This window comes from Panthera tigris, chromosome C1 (genome assembly GCF_018350195.1).
Source record: "Panthera tigris isolate Pti1 chromosome C1, P.tigris_Pti1_mat1.1, whole genome shotgun sequence".
Lineage (NCBI taxonomy): Eukaryota > Metazoa > Chordata > Mammalia > Carnivora > Felidae > Panthera > Panthera tigris.
This window is the reverse complement of record NC_056667.1, coordinates 68,115,501-68,135,361: the sequence shown is the minus strand read 5'-3', so window position 1 is coordinate 68,135,361 and position 19,861 is coordinate 68,115,501. Positions and strand designations below refer to the sequence as shown.

The 19,861-nt window shown below is 34.5% G+C and overlaps 1 protein-coding gene across 10 annotated transcripts in view; it reads right to left on the bottom strand.

Moving 5' to 3' along the window:
* The window catches only part of ADGRL2 (adhesion G protein-coupled receptor L2), a 188,177-nt gene that overhangs the window by 119,252 nt on the left and 49,064 nt on the right, over nt 1-19,861 (bottom strand). The window lies entirely within an intron of this gene.

Sequence of the window (19,861 nt, the reverse complement as noted above, 5' to 3'; positions counted from 1 at the left end):
TGATATGGCGCTTGCTTTGGGATGCTCTCTCTCTACCCCTCCCTGGCTCATGCTCTTTCTCTCTCTCTCTCAAAAAATAAATAAGCTTTAAAAGAAGCGTACCGTTTTATTTTTCATTTTCCACCAATAACATAGTCATTTATATTTATGTTATACATTTCAGAACAAGACAATAAAAATATTGTCTCCAAAAGAGACAGAAAAGATTATCATTTACCAATGCTTTAACTAGGTAATAACTTTAGGTAAAATGGAACAAAGCGTTTTAAAAAGTAGTTTTATATAAGTACCAACCAACATAAATGTAAAAATATTCATGAGCAGAAAAATGAAAAACTTAAAAAAATATGCTTTTGGTTATTTTAACTATGCTAACATGGAAATGAATTAAGTACAAATAGAAACAATTTCTGACAGTATAACACTGATAAAAATCAGAACCTTCATCATTTCATAACATTCTGCCTGCAAATAAATGTAAAAATGCTTTCATTAGGACTAGTTGTTCTGTCAACTTAAAATGTAGTTTATATTCCTATATCTTGAAATATCTTGTAGTATATATTCCTATATCTTCTTGAAATGAAATAATTTCATTTAACCTGATTATAATCCTGGACACTTTCCAAAATATGAAGCTATTATTTGAAATTGGTAAGTCCCATATATCAACTTCTGTTTTACTTGAAAACTGATTCTTGCAATTAGAAATGTTACTGTATAAAGTCTTACTTTGTTAGTATACCAAGATGTTTTAAGAAAGGATAAACAGGAGTATTTACTTCTTATTAGAGCATCTCAAATACAAATGAAAAAAAAAAACCACTGGTTATTCCTTGTTTTTAGACTGAGTAGATGCACCAATAAGATCTAACGAATCTATTCTAATTTAGATAATTAGAACTTTAAAAAAGTTTTATACAAGTCATAAGCTTCACTAAATGTTAGGTTATCAAAAAATGTATTTTTAATAAATTCACCACATTTTATTCTTCTTTTATAAAAACTCATGAATATGTATAAAAAGTTTTAGGCGCAGATACCCAATGTGTATGAAATTCACTCTGAATAATTTTGTGGCACAAGCCAAGTCTCTAATTTCATACAACTCTCATAACGAGTGTTACTAATTTTTTATTGTTGCTTCATACAGGAAAATGTGCATTTCCTCCTTGTTCAGCTTTGACATGGTGTAACACTACAGTTTTCAAGATATGTAGCCATTATATTTGACAATGCAGCTCAAATGACTAACAAATGGCACATGGAGATATAAACACTAAATAAGTAAATACAAAAGAATTCAAAATTAAATCTGACCTCATGAAGACTGCATTTAAATCTCCCTTAAATAAAAAAGGCTAACATGTCAACCTAAATGAACAGATAGTATGATCTGAACATTTAATGTATCTTATCCAATTTTAAGAAGTCACCAATTATATTTTACATTTCATAAACTTTTAATAAGTCAATGGTTTTGATGATCAATTTGACTGACATTCATCATTCTTCTCTACACATCAGTGAGAAATTATACTTCCTTGTAAATTATTAAGAGAATAAAGTATTCAAAATATACCTATATAGTTTTATAGTAATTTTCTTTTATTTACTTTTTTAATGTTATTTTTGAGGGCGGGGGAAGGGGCAGAAAGAGAGGGAGACATAGAATCCCAAGCAGGCTCCAGGCTCTGAGCTGTCAGCACAGAGCCCAACGGGGGGCCTGAACCCACGGACCGTGAGATCATGACCTGAGCTGAAGTTGGATGTTTAAACCAACTGCGCCACCAGGAGCCCCAGTAATTTTCTATTCTAATATTTTTATATGTTTACTCAAGTACATTTAGCATGGTTGGAAGTCATTATACACAGTGATCTATTGTTAATAACAAGGGTGGCCAATTTTTCTATGCCCATAGCCTTTGAAAACAGTGGAAAACACTTGGAAGATGAAAATGAAAGACAAAAAGAGACTGGCGAAAAAAACCAAGAAACGTATTTGTAACTGTAACTGGACACAATATGTTCCTTTTCTCGGTCAATAGCTGGTTATACCATCCAGAAACCCAGGAGTCGTCCATGACACCAGACATCTCCAAGTCTGGCTGATTTTAATGTATCCTTCTAATACATTTTCTTTTGTCTCTACTTTTATTTATTTACTTTTTAAAGTTTATTTACTTATTTTGAGAGAGAGAGAGAGAAAGAGCAGAGGAGGGGCAGAGAGGGAGAGACAGAATCCCAAGTAGGGTCCACACCATCAGCACAGAGCCCAATGTGGGGCTCGAACCCATGAACCCACAAACTGTGAGATCATGACCTGAGCTGAAGTCAACAGTCAGACACTTCACCGAATGAGCCACCCTGGCACCCCCCCCACCCCACCATGTCTCTACTTTTAGCAAGATAAGCCACCTACTGATCTTTGATTCCAATGCTGTCACAACATCTTTTCAAATCTCCCTGCCATATGTTTTAGTTCTTCTCTCCCCACTTCACAATCCTTTCTCCTCATAGCAACTGTGACCTTTCAAACTCAATCTCATCAGGCCAAGCTCCTGGTTACTATCAGCTCTTAACATAAAGATGAAAATCCTAAACATAGGCCACGGGGTCCCACCTGGTTTGAACACAAGATCTCTGAGCTCAGACACTACATTTTACTTCAATTAGTCAAATGCACAAGCACCTTTCAGCTCTCCACACAAGAATAACTTGACTCCCCTAATTTGGTCAAGTATTTGGACCTACACTCCAACTCTCCTTTTTATTTATTGAAGGATGACAGCATACAGTATGCAAGGAGCTGGCTAAAACAAAGATAGGATTACCAGCTACATGGAGCCAAAATTAGTGCAAATAATAGGTGCCCACCTCTCCCCCCAAAATGTAAAATCAACACACACATTAATGCTGTAGTAGGTACTAATAAAGAAATAGGTAAGGAATTAAAGTGCTGTATGTCTGGAAGTTGTGGGAGAAGAGGATGTTTTGATTGGGCAGGTTTTGTCTAAGACAAGAACATGCAAATTTTAATCTAAAAAGGATAAAAGAAGTAATTGTGAGTTGGGGAGAGGAAAATAATTCTGGGCAAAGAAACTACAGGTGTAAAGACCTTCAGACGTTTACAGGAACTAAAATAAGACTAGTAAGCCTGAAGGCAAGGGAGCCTGTCCAAGTGTGATTCCATGGAAAGCTGGAGAGAAAATCCTAAGTTAGATCACTTGGGGTTTACACCAATTGAGACCACCAAAGAGTTTTTAATAGGAAAAGAAAGTGACCCAATTTATATTTTACAGAGCTCACTTTTGCCGACCTGTGGAGAATAAATGGAGGAAGAATGGGGAATTGGGGGCGGAAAGGATGAATGTGGCCACTACACCAAGAAACCATCATTTTAGAACCTCCCATTTATAATTTATTTAGTTAATGCATATCTCCCCCAGATTTTAACTAAATGTAAGTTAAACCTTGTCTGTTTTTTCTTCAACAGTATCACCAGCGTCTGGGATACAGCAATGGCAAAGATGGATATTATGAAAAAAACCCTTAAAGTGAAAAAGAAAAAAATCAGCAAAATTTGTATATCACACACACACACACACACACACACACACACACACACACACACGATCTATCCAAAGTGGAGGTTTATAATTAAATAGATTCTAAGGGTGTAAGACTTGGTGTCTGTATGAACCTTCATATGTACCTGGGAGTTATTGCCTAGCTTTTATCAGATTCTCCGGGGAGTCTACAAGCTCCAAAATTTTAAGAGCCACTGAAGCCTATATCTCACCATAACTCTAGAAGGTAGAGTTGTCACAGAACATAAAAAGAACAATCTAAAATAGAACAGACAATGAAATACAGTCTAAGTTCCTCACAGATGCATAAGTTAATTCCTGATACTCAAATGAAGTGCAAATATCATAGGAATTAAAAAGTTTTTAAAATATTACTTATTCTTGACTCTGCAATTAAGTATTTGGTTTTCCTTTATAACTGTATTTCATTTAAGTACTTAATTTATTAGCAATCCCAAGTAAGAAGAAGCAGTGTAGGAGCATGGCTTTTTTTCTAATGTCTGTGGTAAGAATTTAGCTGTAGATAATCAAATATTGTTTTACACGTTATTTAACTAGTTACTTTCAAGTACAGAATTAAATACAAAACTCACTCACCTAATCAAATATTGTTTTACACATTATTTAACTAGTTACTTTCAAGTAGAGAATTAAATACAAAACTCACTCACCAGCCTCAATTTTGTTTTCTCCCTTGTAGATCAGCAGACTACCTCCTACTCTCTGACTTTCTGAATCATATCTAAAAACAGCTACATGGCACAGGCCCATGTGCACATAACAAAAGAAGTCAGAACACTCCAGGGAAGCAGTCTGCTTTGTTTTTATAGACACTCTACACAGCACTCCCCTCTTCCCATAGGGCTTAGCAACAACACTACCTTGTCCACTAGTATCACAAAACACTATCATATCCAAACTATGTTTTGTTATTTTTGGAAAGTAGGCATTTCAAAACACTGAGATGGCAGTAGTCAACAACCACGAATCGTAATAGTAGCTTACTGCCAAAATCAAGTAAGATGCATAAGAACTTTGAGATATGAAAATACCGTAACTTTTATAGCAGAATCAAGTGGCTACTAGAATATCACTAGAAATTCTTTACCAGGTTAATTTTCTCCCTTCTATCCTAATTAATTGGACTAGAAAGGAATCATTCCTACTTTACTTAAGAAAAACTACTTAAATTAGTGGAGTTTTTTTCCCTGCTCTCCATAGTTTAAAAAGTAATCACTATGCTATATAACATAGATGTTAAATTCTTTTCGTTTGTTTTTAATTTTTTTAATCTTTATTTATTTTTGAGAGAAAGAGAGACAGAGAGTGAGCAGGGGAGGAACAGACAGAAGGAGACACAGAATCCGAAGCAGGCTCCAGGCTCTGAGCTGTCAGCACAGAACCCGACGTGGGGCTCGAACCCACAAACCACGAGATCATGACCCGAGCCGAAGTCGGATGCTTAACCAACTGAGCCACCCAGGTGCCCCAATGTTAAATTCTTTTTGTAACCAAAGATAGCAATTTATATTCTAGCGATGAAAGCATTTACCTGCCACTTAGGATTCTGTATTTTGAGCTCACTTTTGGTTACTGTTTGTTAAGACTTGTGTAAGATTCTGATGCTAAACACAAGGTCTTGACAGTATCTATTTCATGCAAAAACTGAAACACATAAATCTCAAATATCAGTGAAAGATTGCTTTCTTTTGTGTAAGATATACAATCAAGTTAATAACTCAATAATTAAAATATGCCTGCAGAAAAAGGATCTTGTGTGGGAAATAAATGCAAGCTTACAAAATGTCTTATACTGGGAAAGCACAGTTTCAATAGGGATTTCTAGTAATTTTCATGGAAATTTACATATAACTGATTTCTTTCAAATAACTTTTGACTACCACAGTAACAACTAACAATTAAAACTGAAATGCAATTTTAATTATTTCTTTTAAAAAATCTGAGGAAATAGTACTTGCTTATCTCTATATATTTAAAAGGGAACCAAATACATAACAAGTTGTACTTGTTCACTGAACCAATAACTACTAAATATGCTAATATGTGCCAAGTACTGTTATGTGAGATAATACTTGAAGAAACAAAAGGGAAAATGACAGGTCCCTGTCTTCATAGAACTTATAGTGGAAGAGACACACAAATGAAAGTATTTACAGACACTACAACTGTTAAACAAGAAAATAAATAGGATGATGTAATTTGGGAGGTGCTTTCCATAAGATTGTTATGAAAACCCTCTCTGGGGTTGACATTAATTAAAGCCAAGACCTAAAGGATGAGAAAAAAATCAGTGACGTGACAAGCCGAGGAATGAGTTCCAGGCATAAGAAAAAGCCTGGCATGTTCCAGAAACAGAAGGAAGACAAGGGTATGAAATGTTAACATTTCTTCCCTCTTCCTCTAAGCTCAGAATGCCTTAACTGTAAGAACACGGACTCTGGAGCAAAGTCTGGATCTGACTCCAGGTATACTAACTTAGAAACTATGTGATCTTGGGCACTAAATTATCAAAATATTTTTAGGCCCTTTTTTTCCTAACCTACTCAGTCTAGAGAATAAGATCCACATTTTATGACCATTAGCATAAAAAAATCTTCGGCAAAAAAAAAAAAAAAATGCCCAGTAAATTGTTCTTTCCTTATTCCAAAAGTGGTATCACTTTTATCTTTCTGAATTTTAAACAAATACCAATTGTTTCTTTTTGAATTTCACAATCTATACAGAACATTTTAAATAAAATTATTTTGAGCAAAATTTTCAATGCCCCTTAAAATAATTAAGTTTTCATGGAAAGTTGTGATGTAAACCTTTCTCCCTCCCTTTAGGGTGATGAACTGTCTCCCTGGGAGTTCTGTTCTCAGTACTCTCTGTGGGGCACACAACAAAGGTTACTTTATAAAGGTCACTTCACTTCCATGGGTGTTTCTTAGAAGAAACAAACTACTGGCTTGAAACTAGTAGCTAAAACTACCAATCCCACATTTGAGGAAATATAAGAAACTAGGAAGAATTAGAGATTACTTGCTAGAACAGGTAGTTCTTAATCTGTGGTGCTCAGAGGAAAGTGATCTCTTCATATTGGAAGAAAGTAGGGAAAGTTGAAGAAATTATAATCATGTAATAAGTAAGATACCATGTGAACATTCCATATCCCCAAATAAAACTGATAAAAACCTGACAGCTACAATGTAGTAAAGCTACTAAAATGTTTCCAGTTTTAATACTTCACATTTATCTTTGTATCAGTAAAGTCTAATTAGGGAATCAGATATGGCTTGCTCACCAGCCCTTAATATTTCAATATCTTATTTAGCTAGTAAGTCAGAAGTGAAAGATGGCATGCAAGTAACTGAAAACAATGTTGGCCAGTGCTTCAAAACTGGATTTGTCTACCAATTAAAACTAAATTAAATTTTGGAAAAAATGAGGTTACAGTTTTGGAAAACATATGGAACACTGAAATACAATGGAGCATGTTAGCTTAATTATCCCTTTAAAATAGTTTAGCCTGTTTGTTTAGAGAAAATAGTAAATACAGAAAAAGGGTAGAGATGCTAACACATGAAGGAATCTACCACCTGCAAAGCAGTATATGGGAGTTTTCACAAGCTTTAGAAATACAGTAAAATGGACAATCAAATCCAAGAAGACGAGAAAATCTAATTTTACTTCACTGTATATTTAGAGTAACTGAAACTTTCATATTAAAAAATGAAAATGAGGCTGTCAAATTACATAGAAACCATGTAGTAATCATTTAATATATATAATTTTTTTTGAAACTTTTTTTAAGTTTATTTATTTTGAGAGAGAGACAGAGCACACACGGTGGGAAGGGGCAGAGAGAGAGGGAGAGCCAGACAGAATCCCAAGCAGGCTCCGCACTGCCAGCGCAGAGCCCAATGCAGGACTCGAACCCACAAACTGTGAAATCATGACCTGAGCCGAAGTCAAGAGCCAGAGGCTTAACTGACTGAGCCACCCAGATGCCCCAATATATACACATAATTTTAATCTTGTTAAGCCATTTGCTGATTCATTCTCTTGTGCAATATGGTACCTATGTCAATGACTGCTATTTGGAGAAAAAGGAAAAAGATTTTTTTCTATATACTGTCTCAGTGCTATGGGAAACACACTCAATTTCTTCCAAATCAAAAGGAGGTCCTGACTAAATATGTACACATTTGCCAAGAGATATGCTGCCTTCAGACACACCATTTGGCAATTAATTTTGCATACAACAAAATCTTCATACTTGATAGTTTTGAAACTCACACTGAGGACCTTATTCTTAGAAGAATATATGGAATTAAGCCATGAAATATATGTGACAACTTAGTATTTTGGAATGTTTATGACTATTACCATATCATTGTTGACCCATACTTACAGTTAGTAAGTGCATACTTAATATAAAAATAAAAGACCTGAAATGCTGAAAATGTAAATTTTCAGTTTTAGTGATGTCTAATGAAGAAAAATTTAATTCCAGCATTTTTAGCTCTTCCTCGACAATAGATCGCTACTTATATCAGAAAATTACAATTACTTTCTATCACTGTTTCTATAAATACTTAAAACAGTTTAAAAATAAAATATCTACTGCTATTCAGATCAATTTAATTCCCAGTTTCAGGAACTACACAAGTCTGGAGGTAATTCAATACTTGTGACACATAATTTAATAAGTTTGGGTCAAATGTATTAACTTCTAATCTTTTCTGACAACTTCATTATTTATTTTATATACAATGTATATAACTCAGCCACCAATCTGTCTGTGTGAGAAAACATACTCTTCTTCATTCTACAGCAGGCTCTCAATACGCCATACCAGGTTTCTTGGGTTTCCCCGTTAATTGGCTCTAATATGAACAATTAAATCTCATTTTACACTAAATCAAATGTAAATAACAGCAAGAGACTGAAATCCCCCCACCCCACCCAATCTGCTATCTTTCCATCTGCTCACTACAATCCACTCTGAGCAACTTAGGAATCATCATTGGAGAGAGCCACTGTTGTTTAGGGCTAACTGTCACATTCTTGCGGGGAGAGGGTGGCAAGACTGAAGGAAAAACATGGTCAAACATGGTTGCAGATGATTCTTTCACTTTCTAGGGGAAGAGACTTTCGGGGACTATCATTTAAAAGCCCAGGCTCCTTGGGCATAAAGCAATACTTAGGAGGCAATAGGAAAATACTATGACCAAGCAACTACCGAGTCACATCCAATGGTTACTGTGGTTTGGATACTTCAGAAGCTTGCAATACAATATGTAGATTGACATGAGCTATCCATCCTCAGTTCAAATGAACAGGGCCTAAAACCATAAAGGAAGCAACCCTACTGCAGGGCAAAGATCAACAGCCTGGGAATCATACCAACCAATTTCTAATTCTTGTTCTGACACCAGCTATCTCCAACTGCTGATCACAAACAAATCACCTAAATTAACTGCTCTGTTAAACTCCCATAAAATGGAAGCCCCTTCTCTTTATAAAAATCTGTACAGAATATTATCTATGAGAAAGTATAAATATGATACTAAAAATCGTATTTCCAGCCTTCCAGTGTTTGCTGTGTGTGTGTGTGTGTGTGTGTGTGTGTGTGTGTGTGTGTGTGGTGTGTGACTGAGTACTTACAAACATCATGTTTATATTATTTAGTTTCATGGAAATTTTCCCCCCACAACAAGGTCTGTCCCTTTTTTGTTTTTGTTTTTCTTTTTTTGCAATACTGTGAATAGAGAAGGGATCGTTCATTTATTCATTCCTCCAACAAATATTTACTTAGAATCTCCTTGTCATAGACTGTCCTGGTTGTGTGGGAGACAACAGTAGATGTGAAAGTGATAGGTATACTTATTTGGTCAAAGAATAAAAGTGCTATGAAAAATTGATATTCTTTCTCTAGAGTTTGTAAAAGGTGAATCCAGTCCAAAAAAAAAAAAAAAAAAGAGAAGAAAAAGAAAATGAAAAAGAAAAAGAAAAAGAAAAAACAAAAAAGGCTTACTCATGTTCTGTTAATATAGTCATCTGCCTGGAAATTCATTCATTCGTTCATTCACTCATTCACCAAATATTTATTTCATTTAAAAAATATCTGTTGTGCCTTGCACTTTCCGGGAATCATACCGGCAAAAGACATGATCCCTGCCCTCCTAAAGTTCAAATAAACCTAAGTAAAACTACCTTTCAATCAAGATCTATTTATTACTTGAAAAGAATAGTTACCTAGAGGCTGTCAGAGAGGAGTAGTGAAGCCCAGAAGAAGATTAAAAAAAAGCTGATAGAAGCTACTGGGTGCCTAAAACAAAGTTAAAAAATTAGTAAATAAAAGGGAAGCAAGAGTTGCTAAAGGGGTTGGCTCATTATGGGTCAGTTGATGGTTTTTGTTTTTTGGGTTTTTTTGGTGCATTACCAACAGGGATAATGTAAAAACATGGTTAATCTATTCTAAAAAATACCAACTTTTCAAAACCTGAAGTTTTTTCTCTCTCATCCACTATAGCCTCGCCCTTTTTTAAAATACCTTGATAACCTGGTATAATAAGTACACATTACTAATTTTCTCTCAATTTGCAAATTTTGTGAGATTTAACTTCGGCAGGTGAAATAAAAATCCAGGATAAATGTAGGATTTCTTTGTTCACAAGCTGCCTTCTGCTATACCAATAATGACAAAACTGTACATAAATAGACGTTAAGTGTAAGACAAAAATACTAGGTCTTCATTCTTTTATGAAAAATACCACGTAACAGAAAATGTTCAAAGTCTAAATCAAACACATTCTTGGGTTTGTTGACAAAGAACAATAACAACTGTTAAAAGGCATTTTTCAAGTGATACTGACAGAATCGATAAAATATAAAACAAAATAAATACATAAAATATAAACCAATAACATTTCTATTTCTCTGGTCAACAGTGCATAGTAACACCTCGCCATGACGTTCTAACACCTCTTATCAAGTGGTAGATTAAGTTTCTTAACTGACTTAATATTACTGAAAACATTAAAATCTTTGCAAAATGAACTATGGTAAAATACTTCATCATCCTACTGAAATGTCAGTGAGGTGTGCACATGGTCTAAAATAAACAAGGCTATGTAATGAAAATGAGTTAGGCCACAAGGAAGATAGCTGTATGCTTAAGAACCACCACCTGTCACACGGCAGAAGTGGTATTATGCAACAAAATCACAAATGTTAATGAATTAAAAAGTATACTAAAGGCAAGCACATTTTTAAAGTTAAAAAGTATGTTGCTGTAGTGGACTTAACTTTATTTCAAAGTTTAGAGTCAGCATAGCTACTGGCCTCCTCCCAATTTAATTTGTTAACTTCTGATATTAGGAAATTTGGTTCAGAAAAATGAACTAACTAGACTCCAAGTTAGACCAAGAACCGAAATTGTGGATTCCTAGAAAAATTTTTTCCCCAAAGCATTTCTTGTATCATGTTACCATGGGACGTTTTTCCAGCTAACACACACCTAAGTAACTGAAACCATATAATATGTGGTTATAAAATTTTCTAGATATTATACACTTAACATGTTAATGTACACTAAAAAAATGTCTAAGGTAGGAACATATTATTTGTTTTTTAAATATATAAAACCGAGTTTTTTTTTTAATTTTAAAAAATTCACTGAGAGATGTTCCAAGAAAACATTAGTTTCTTGATATCAGGATTTCAAATCCTTTTTTGTTTCTAATTTTTTATGATATTTAAATATGCTAATAAAGTCATTAAAATATTTTACTATATATTTTTTAAAGCCTCACACAATATTACATACAATTCAGATGACCAAAACACACACACACACACACACACACACACACACACACACACATAAATGAGCATTTATCAAATAATATTTAAAATAATATTTAAATTGGTTTTTGGTCATTTTTATTTAAGAGAATTTCAAATCATGTAGAGGTTGAAGAATGAAAAAAAAAAAAAGAATGAAACAGGGGCACCTGGATGGCTCAGTTAGTTGAGTGTCAGACTTGATTTCGGCTCATGTCATGATCTCACAGTTCTTGAGTTTGAGCCCCAAGTCGGCAGTGGGCCGAGAGCAGAGCCCTGTTTGGGATTTTGTCTTCCTCTCTCTCTCTGCTCCTCCCCTGCTAGCTCTCTATTTCTCTTTCTCTCAAAATAAATAAATAAACATTTAAAACATATACTACACAACAGAGATGAAATACTGCTGAATTGACACAAATGATTTAAACAACACAATTTTTCATAAAAATTAAAGAACATTTATACACAATCATATCAGAATTAAAATGGCAAAAGTTTTAAAATTATGTGATGCTCAAGTTATTAAAATACTGTAAAACTCAGTCATTATAATTTACTTCCTGTCTTAAACTGTGTCATTTTCAACTTTTATTGGTTGTATCTTCTCAATCCTTCCCACATAATTATTATTAAAATCTGAATGTTCATAGTTACTTGAATTCTGCACAATTAACTTCATAGAGGTGTGCACAGCAAAACTATTCAATCAACATTTTCCAATGTTGGAAAAATGAATGATGATGCACATTATGATTATAAACCCCATGGCACGTTAAAATAAAAACTATATAGCAAGCTGAAAATAAGCCATATCCAATAGAAAGTAAGTACTCTAAATAACAAACAGCCTGCTTACTCTCTATTACATGGGAGAGGGAGGATGTTAAATGTGTCTACAGTTCATTTCATGTGCTTTTTAAGTTCAGTAAATGATTTTTCTTCAGGTCTTTGTACATTTGCTATCATTTTTAAAGGGGGCCAACACCCAATCTAAGTAATCATCCCCAATTCTTATAAGAAATAAGAATGCTAACTAAAATACTGACCCTGTTCTAATTCAAGCTGAATCTCTAAAAATGTGAGAACATGTCATGCTTCAAAAGACAGCAAAGATTAGGAATATATGGTATTAAGTCTTAGCTCTAAATATTTTCATAATACATTTGTTCTCGCCTTAAGAGAAAGTTTATGGGTTTTGGTAAAATGATGTTCATTCTTCTTGGTTTCAGTTCTTCACATCACACACACACAGAAAAAGCTGCATATAGTAAAAACTCAATAAATACATCATTTGCTGAATAAAATAACAAATGACTCTGAATAAACAGAGTCAAGGCATAGAGTACCGTTAGCTCAATGGCTCAATTATATTTCCTTATTTCCCTATTGCAAACTAACCACCAATTTTAATTTCCAATTTGAGATAAAATGTTTCACCATTCCCATACGTTTTTAAAGGCCACTTCTCAAAATATCAATATAATAAGAGAGATTTAAATGACAGTACTGAGAGTGAAGATTAATTGCTACATAAGCACAAAAATAATTCTTCTAAGAGGTGATGGTTGTATCGATGGTATACAGCCTAAAATACTTTCTCTAAAAGGTCACAAAATGGGTTTTAAAAATTGCATTCACTTACTCAATTACTTATTTAAATACTGTTATATACCAAGAACCCACAAATTTAAAATATAGTGGCACATTAAAATCGCAATATAATCTTTCAACTGTGTATGTATTGATTAGGAACAGAACCCTCTCTGCCTAGAAGCTGTCAATGGATAGTGAATTCGCGACAAGTGCCACCAAAAGGAACCATCTGTGGGCTGATAGAGGCTTTTCCACTGATGTGTCGACACAATGCCAAAATATGTAGTCAACGCAGTTAAAAAATGAAGCTAAGTACGATGTCTGGCACCAGAGACAAAAAGCATATGTTGAATGCCTACATCTCCCACTTTCTCAATAGGCTGTCTGGCATCAAACAGACCTAGCCTGAATGTGAAGAGTGCACGTACATCAATGAACCTTTCAAAAGTCATTTCCTTTTTACATCTAGGCATTGCTGAAATTACGAATAGCCAAATCATAGACACCACACTATATGCATCTAGAAACATTCCAAAACTGAAAATGCAAGTGGATTTTCATTATTATACAAATTAAAAATCATAAAGAATGTTGTGTCAGACAGTCCTGTGGACAAATTAATCTCAACTCTGCATTTATTGTTGATTTGATGCTGCCTAACTCACCTATCTGTGCATAAGTTTCCTCAGGTACAAAATTGAGAAAATAATACAAACCTCAGAGAGCCATTCATAGCATTATCCAGGACAATGAAGAGAAAGAATCTAGTACAGTGTTTGATATCTAGTAGGATCCAAAGGGCAGCCATTGTTTTAGGTTTAAATGAAAAGTACAAATTAGAGAAATTAAAAACTAGCTGTTTCTGTATACCTACAATAAACGTTTTCCAAGCTTTACTCATATTTACTATTTAATGATTAAGGCAAGCTTCATATTATATGCTTATTATAAATCATGAAATATTAAAGCTCTAATAATATGTTTTTAATTCTGTATGTATGCCCCACTTGCACATTTATCTAAGTCTGAGCTTACTATTATTATGTTTTTAATGGTAGAAACTTCATTAAACTGACCACACAAATTACCAATCAAATCCACTTTTCTTTTTATATTTTCTCATCTTGGTGAATTCATGATCCACTGTGACTCCCCACATTCATCACTCACTATATCTGAATACCAACTGCCATTTCTGCAGGCACTCAGTTCATTCTAACTAAAAATGCTCTACTTATATGCACTGCTGAGAAGGCAAAGCCAGGCCAACTATGAGATCCTACTAGCAACCAGACACAGCTGATTGAAAAAGACTTGGTTCCTCAAAGCAGGGGCAGTCAGTCTGCGATCCCGACAGCAATGCATGATCTGACTTGGTACAAAAGGAATGAGGTCCATGAGTTTCTCTCTGTCTCAGGAATCTGAATTAGGAAACTTGGGCAATTCCAGAATTAAGACAAAGAGCTGAAGCTGTCAAGGTAGAACAAGGCTGGGTGGAGTACGCTAAAGTCATCCTTAGGTCAAACTGTGAGGGGGAAGAAACCGTGGGCAATCAATACAAAGGGAAGAAAGATCAGGAAAAGAGTAGAGAGGGGAAAAAAGCCAGTGAGTATCCTGAGATCTGGGAGCACAGCAAACAGATGCAAAGGGAACCCAGGACACGTAAACAGAGTCCCCCACCCCCCTGCTGCTCCAGACATCTTGGATCTGTGCCGGATATGCCTCTTTCAACCTCCACAGGGCAAACCAGGCAGGATGAATCCCCCTGAATCTCTGGGAGAGTCCAGTTTATTTTATGCCCAAACATCCATTAGTGCCACTTCCTTACCACCAATAAACCTGAATAAATCACCATCAGTTCACCTTTTTATCATATCTCACTGCAATTTTTTCCCAGTCTCTCATTCTTTCTCACCTAGACTGCTGTAAATGTCCTAGTTAAGAAGAAGGTATAAAGGGCAGGCAACAGGATGATCCCTACTCACAAGTATATTCCATTTGCCACCCCCCCCCCCCTCACCGTGTTTGAATTTGTGCTTTGAATTAGTTTCCAACGTTTCAAGCTGTGAATACATCATTCAAAATCAATTTCTGGGGTGCCTGGATGGCTCAGTCGGAATAGGTGCGAATTTTGATAGCAGGGTCACAGGTTCGAGTCCCAGGTTGGGTACAGAGATTGCTTAAAAAAATGAGATCTTAAAAAAAAATCAATTTCTGACTTCTATTGGGGAAAACATAATCAGATCAACTGACAACATCTTCACATTGACAAAACATAAAAAAATGACAAAATAATCACCTGGAGCTAAGTAACATCTGTCCACTTTAGACAAGCATGCATTTTTCTAGTTTTGTTTTATTTCTTTATACTCTGCATGCTTCACTTGTCTATGTTAACTACCTGGCCCACAGGAACTGGTTCAACATTTTCTTTCTCTGCTTTCAATAGTGAACCCCATCTAACCCAAATAAATACTTCTAGAACAAAAATCTATAATCACCTTTGAAATTATTCAGTAATTATCCTGATACCAACATGACAGAATCCTAAACTCTTTTATAGGACCTGTCCTATACCACCCTCCCCCAACCTTGCACATGCACTGACCACCCACAATTCCCTACAGTTTTTAGCGGCAATGATCTTACACATTCTAGTCCCTCTCCTGGAATGCCTCGTTCTTCTTCAGCTGCCCAGTTCTTACTCATTCAAGTATCTCTGCCAGAAAATGTTTCTTAACATACTCACTTTCAGCTGGGTGTGCTCCCTGTGCACCTCTCTCTAGTTCCCTCATAGATGTTGTACTATAATTATTGTTCAGTCCATTAAAGGCAAAAGCCATGCCTAGCACACAGCACAGTCCTAGCACTTGCCAGGTGTTCAATAATTACTGACAAATAAATGACTTTTTTTTTTTTAATTTTTTTTTTCAACTTTTTTTTTTTTATTTTTTTTTTATTTTTAGGACAGAGAGAGACAGAGCATGAATGGGGGAGGGACAGAGAGAGAGGGAGACACAGAATCGGAAACAGGCTCCAGGCTCCGAGCCATCAGCCCAGAGCCTGACGCGGGGCTCGAACTCACGGACCGCGAGATCGTGACCTGGCTGAAGTCGGACACTTAACCGACTGCGCCACCCAGGCGCCCCAATAAATGACTTTTTTAAACATCTCATTTCTAAGCGTCAACAGTTCTGAAAAGTAGGGATTTTCCCAATTTTATAAAAATAAGAAAATGCAGGCTCAAGTTAAATAATTTGCACAAATTCACATAGCTGGTAAGTAAGAGTCAGAATCTGAACCAATGGACTTCACACCAAAACTTGCTGCCTCTCTCTCTCTCTCTCTATCTATATATATATATACCCTTTCTCACTCCCATGGGAAACTCTGGTATGAATGTATTTTCACTACAGGATATGTCGATGAAAGGAAACAGAGACCAAGTCAATACAAAAGACAATAATGTCTAATCCTAAATCAAAGCTGACAAGAGAAATCCTGTGAAGTGTTCAGCAGTATCACTGCAATGTGACCAGCTGTCAAAATGCCACGACAACTTTCACAGTCCTAGGCAAACTAGAGGAAACTTCACAAAATCTTCATACTTAAAGTACTTAGCACTTCATTATTTTACCATAATGAGAAATGATTAGAAAAGAAGAAAATAAAAAAGCAATCTCCAATGCAAAATTTATTAAGATAATTCAATGCCCACCGGATAGGCAAAAGACAGATAACAAACTCTTTAAGAAGAATGTTTATGACTGTCAAGAAAACACAATTAACAGAACTAATTAAAGGATAATTTTGTGATTCAAATTGTTAAATTTCAAAAAAAGTAACACTCTTATAAATGCTTCAAGCACACATTAATTTGAGCAGTACTTAAACAACTTGTGATATAAATTCATAAAGCATAAAGAATTCTAAATTTTGGTTTTAAACATCATAATACTATACTGCACAAGAATTTTCTGAAAAAAAGAGAAAAAAACCCACAATGATATCATGTAGTAGTAAACTAAGATCAAAAAGCCTAAAAAAACAAAAAACTCATCTTTAATATTCCTTGTTTAATATTACATTTGCCCTTATTGTTTATAATCTTTGAAAACCTCACTGTGTATCCACACAGGTTGCAGATCATAAAATGTTTTTAAAAGACTCAAAGTAAAGCCTAATTAAATGTTCTAGCGTTCTTAAAAACACTAACCCCCACATTTTTGCTCTCACAGTATCTCAGGGCCAACAAAATACTGACAACTATTGTTTTCAGTACATTAGAGAATAAAACCCTTGAAAGCAATAATCCTTTTTACACAGATGGATATAGATGTTTTCAGTGTTCTGTATGGCATCTTCTTGCCACATAAGCACCTGCAGTCTTGCATTGTCCTGCTCGGCATTCCTGAAAACACCTGGGCAAGCTGTTTACTAAAGAAACTAGACATTGGAAAAGATGAGGGATAATTAGCAAATAGAACTATTCCTGGCACTCTCTCGACATTAGCGCAGAACGGAGCTCCAAGCCGGCACCTGGTGAAGGGAACTGCTAGATGTGATAATTCCAATTTACACATTCAGCACAACATTCTGTCTGCCTGTCAATTTGAAACAGTTTCCTATTCAGTGATAACAGATACCCCAAAAGAATGCAGTGTCGAAATGCTGACATGAATTTTTTATGCACCAACTAGACCTTCTCTCCTCTGGACCAGCTGGATCTGCCTTCTTCACTCTTGGAATGGACTGACAGTTGGGTACTTTTTTCAAGGAGTACACCAAATTTATAGAGTAAATTTTAAGTATCAGATCTTCATGCAGAATAAATACCAATAAAATGTCCTTAAGCATAGGTAAGAAAAATAGTTTAATGAAGTTGTGAAAAATTCACTGTATCTTAATTTATATTGTGCAGTACTCCTCAGCTGCCAAAAATATGAAATATGTATTTCCACCAAATACAAAATTTACTAATTTTTTTTTCTAAACTGACATAAAGAGAACAAAAGCAAGCAAGAAAAAGAGACAGACACACAGAGACAGCATGGTATATCGAATATTCATTTGCAAATGCTAAATAAAAAATACAGAGAAATCTGAACCTAACTCCATGCAGGTTTATTTTCAGATATTTTCATATGATCATAATTTGAAAAACTACTATATAAAGATAATTAAGCCAAATGCTATATCCAGGAAATTATTAATTTTAGACTATTTTCTTATTCCCTTCATATTTAAGTGACAAATACATGAACTATACTTACAAAGTTAGCTATTTTTTCCCACGTGTATATCAGATTATATTCCAAAATATCTCTCCCCATCATAAACTATACCCTCTCCTTCCAGGTAGCCACCTGGAGGATTATTCATTGTTCTAATAACGCAGCCACAGCTCAAGCATTTCTGGAATTCTATTCTTATATTTGCCGTATGAAATGGCAATGCATTCTTTTCAATTATTTTCAGTGACACCAAACATTCATTTTAAGAATGAGCTGACTGAGACTTGTTAAAATAAATATAAATCATTCAGAAATTAAGTTGATAAAATAACGCTTCAATCTGAGAAGCACCATTATTGTTATAAAACAAGAGGTGGTAATAAACTATTAGATGTGAGGCTCAGAAACTAGCACTTCAGAAACCTCAAATCAATGCTGAGCGTGTCAGTGAAAATTTAAGTTTCCTGAGCAAACGTTTTAATTAGAAAGTACTTAATAGAAGTCCAGAATATATTATTTTTTAACTCACCATTCTAAGTGAAATGCTTTCTTCTTTAAAAGTAATGAATATAAAAAATATTTTCTCCAGTTGCACTATGCATTTACCCCAACTTCTACTAATAGACAATTTGTCATTTTTCTACATGAGAGAGACAGGAATAGGGAATAGACACAGCATGTTAAATCAGACATCCATTTGCAAACGCTATTTAAATAAAGAGACAATAAGACATTTTGGTAATGTACAACACTATAGCTAACACTGTTGTATGATATATAGGGGAAGTTGCTAAGAGTAAATTCTGAGAGCTCTCATTACAAGAAAAAAATTTTTTTTCTTTTTTCTTTTTACTGCATCTATATGAAAAGACGGGTGTTAGTTGAACCTACTGTGATAATCATTTCACAGTATATGTAAATCAAACCACCAAGCTGTATACCTAAACTTGTAAGTAATATACATCAATTATTTTTCAATAAAACAGAAAAATTAAAGAAATTTGAATGCCAGTATACATATGCACACATATACGTCCACATAAACATATACATACACACACATACAGAAATATACATGTACATATAAACATATACACATATATAATTAAAAGGCATTTTATGAAGCCTCCCCCAGGAAAGCCATCAACTGTAATATTATAAGCCATAAACTCTTTAATAATAAGTAAGAACATATTAACCAAAAAAGTAATAATTTTCAAGTGTGATGTGTAAGTCTATGTAAAATGTCATAATTAAACACCATTATCTATTATAATAATAAAATACCCTTCTTCTTACAGCTACACTAAAATTAAATAATTTTCTAGTTACTAAAAGAAGAAATTCATGAGCCAAGATCATAAGATTTCCTAAATGACTATAGAGATAGTCATTACTCATCATTTTAAGCTGATGCCTTCATAATTACTTATCCTCCAAAGCATTTTCTCAAACTATAGAAAGCAAATGGCAGTATCAGCTAGGTTCATCATTGGATTTCAAGAAAGAAGCTCTATTAGGGAACAGAAATCAACAATTAGCTAACTCAGATGTAGGTTATTACCAACCAGATAATTTAAAGAACTATCAAAATCA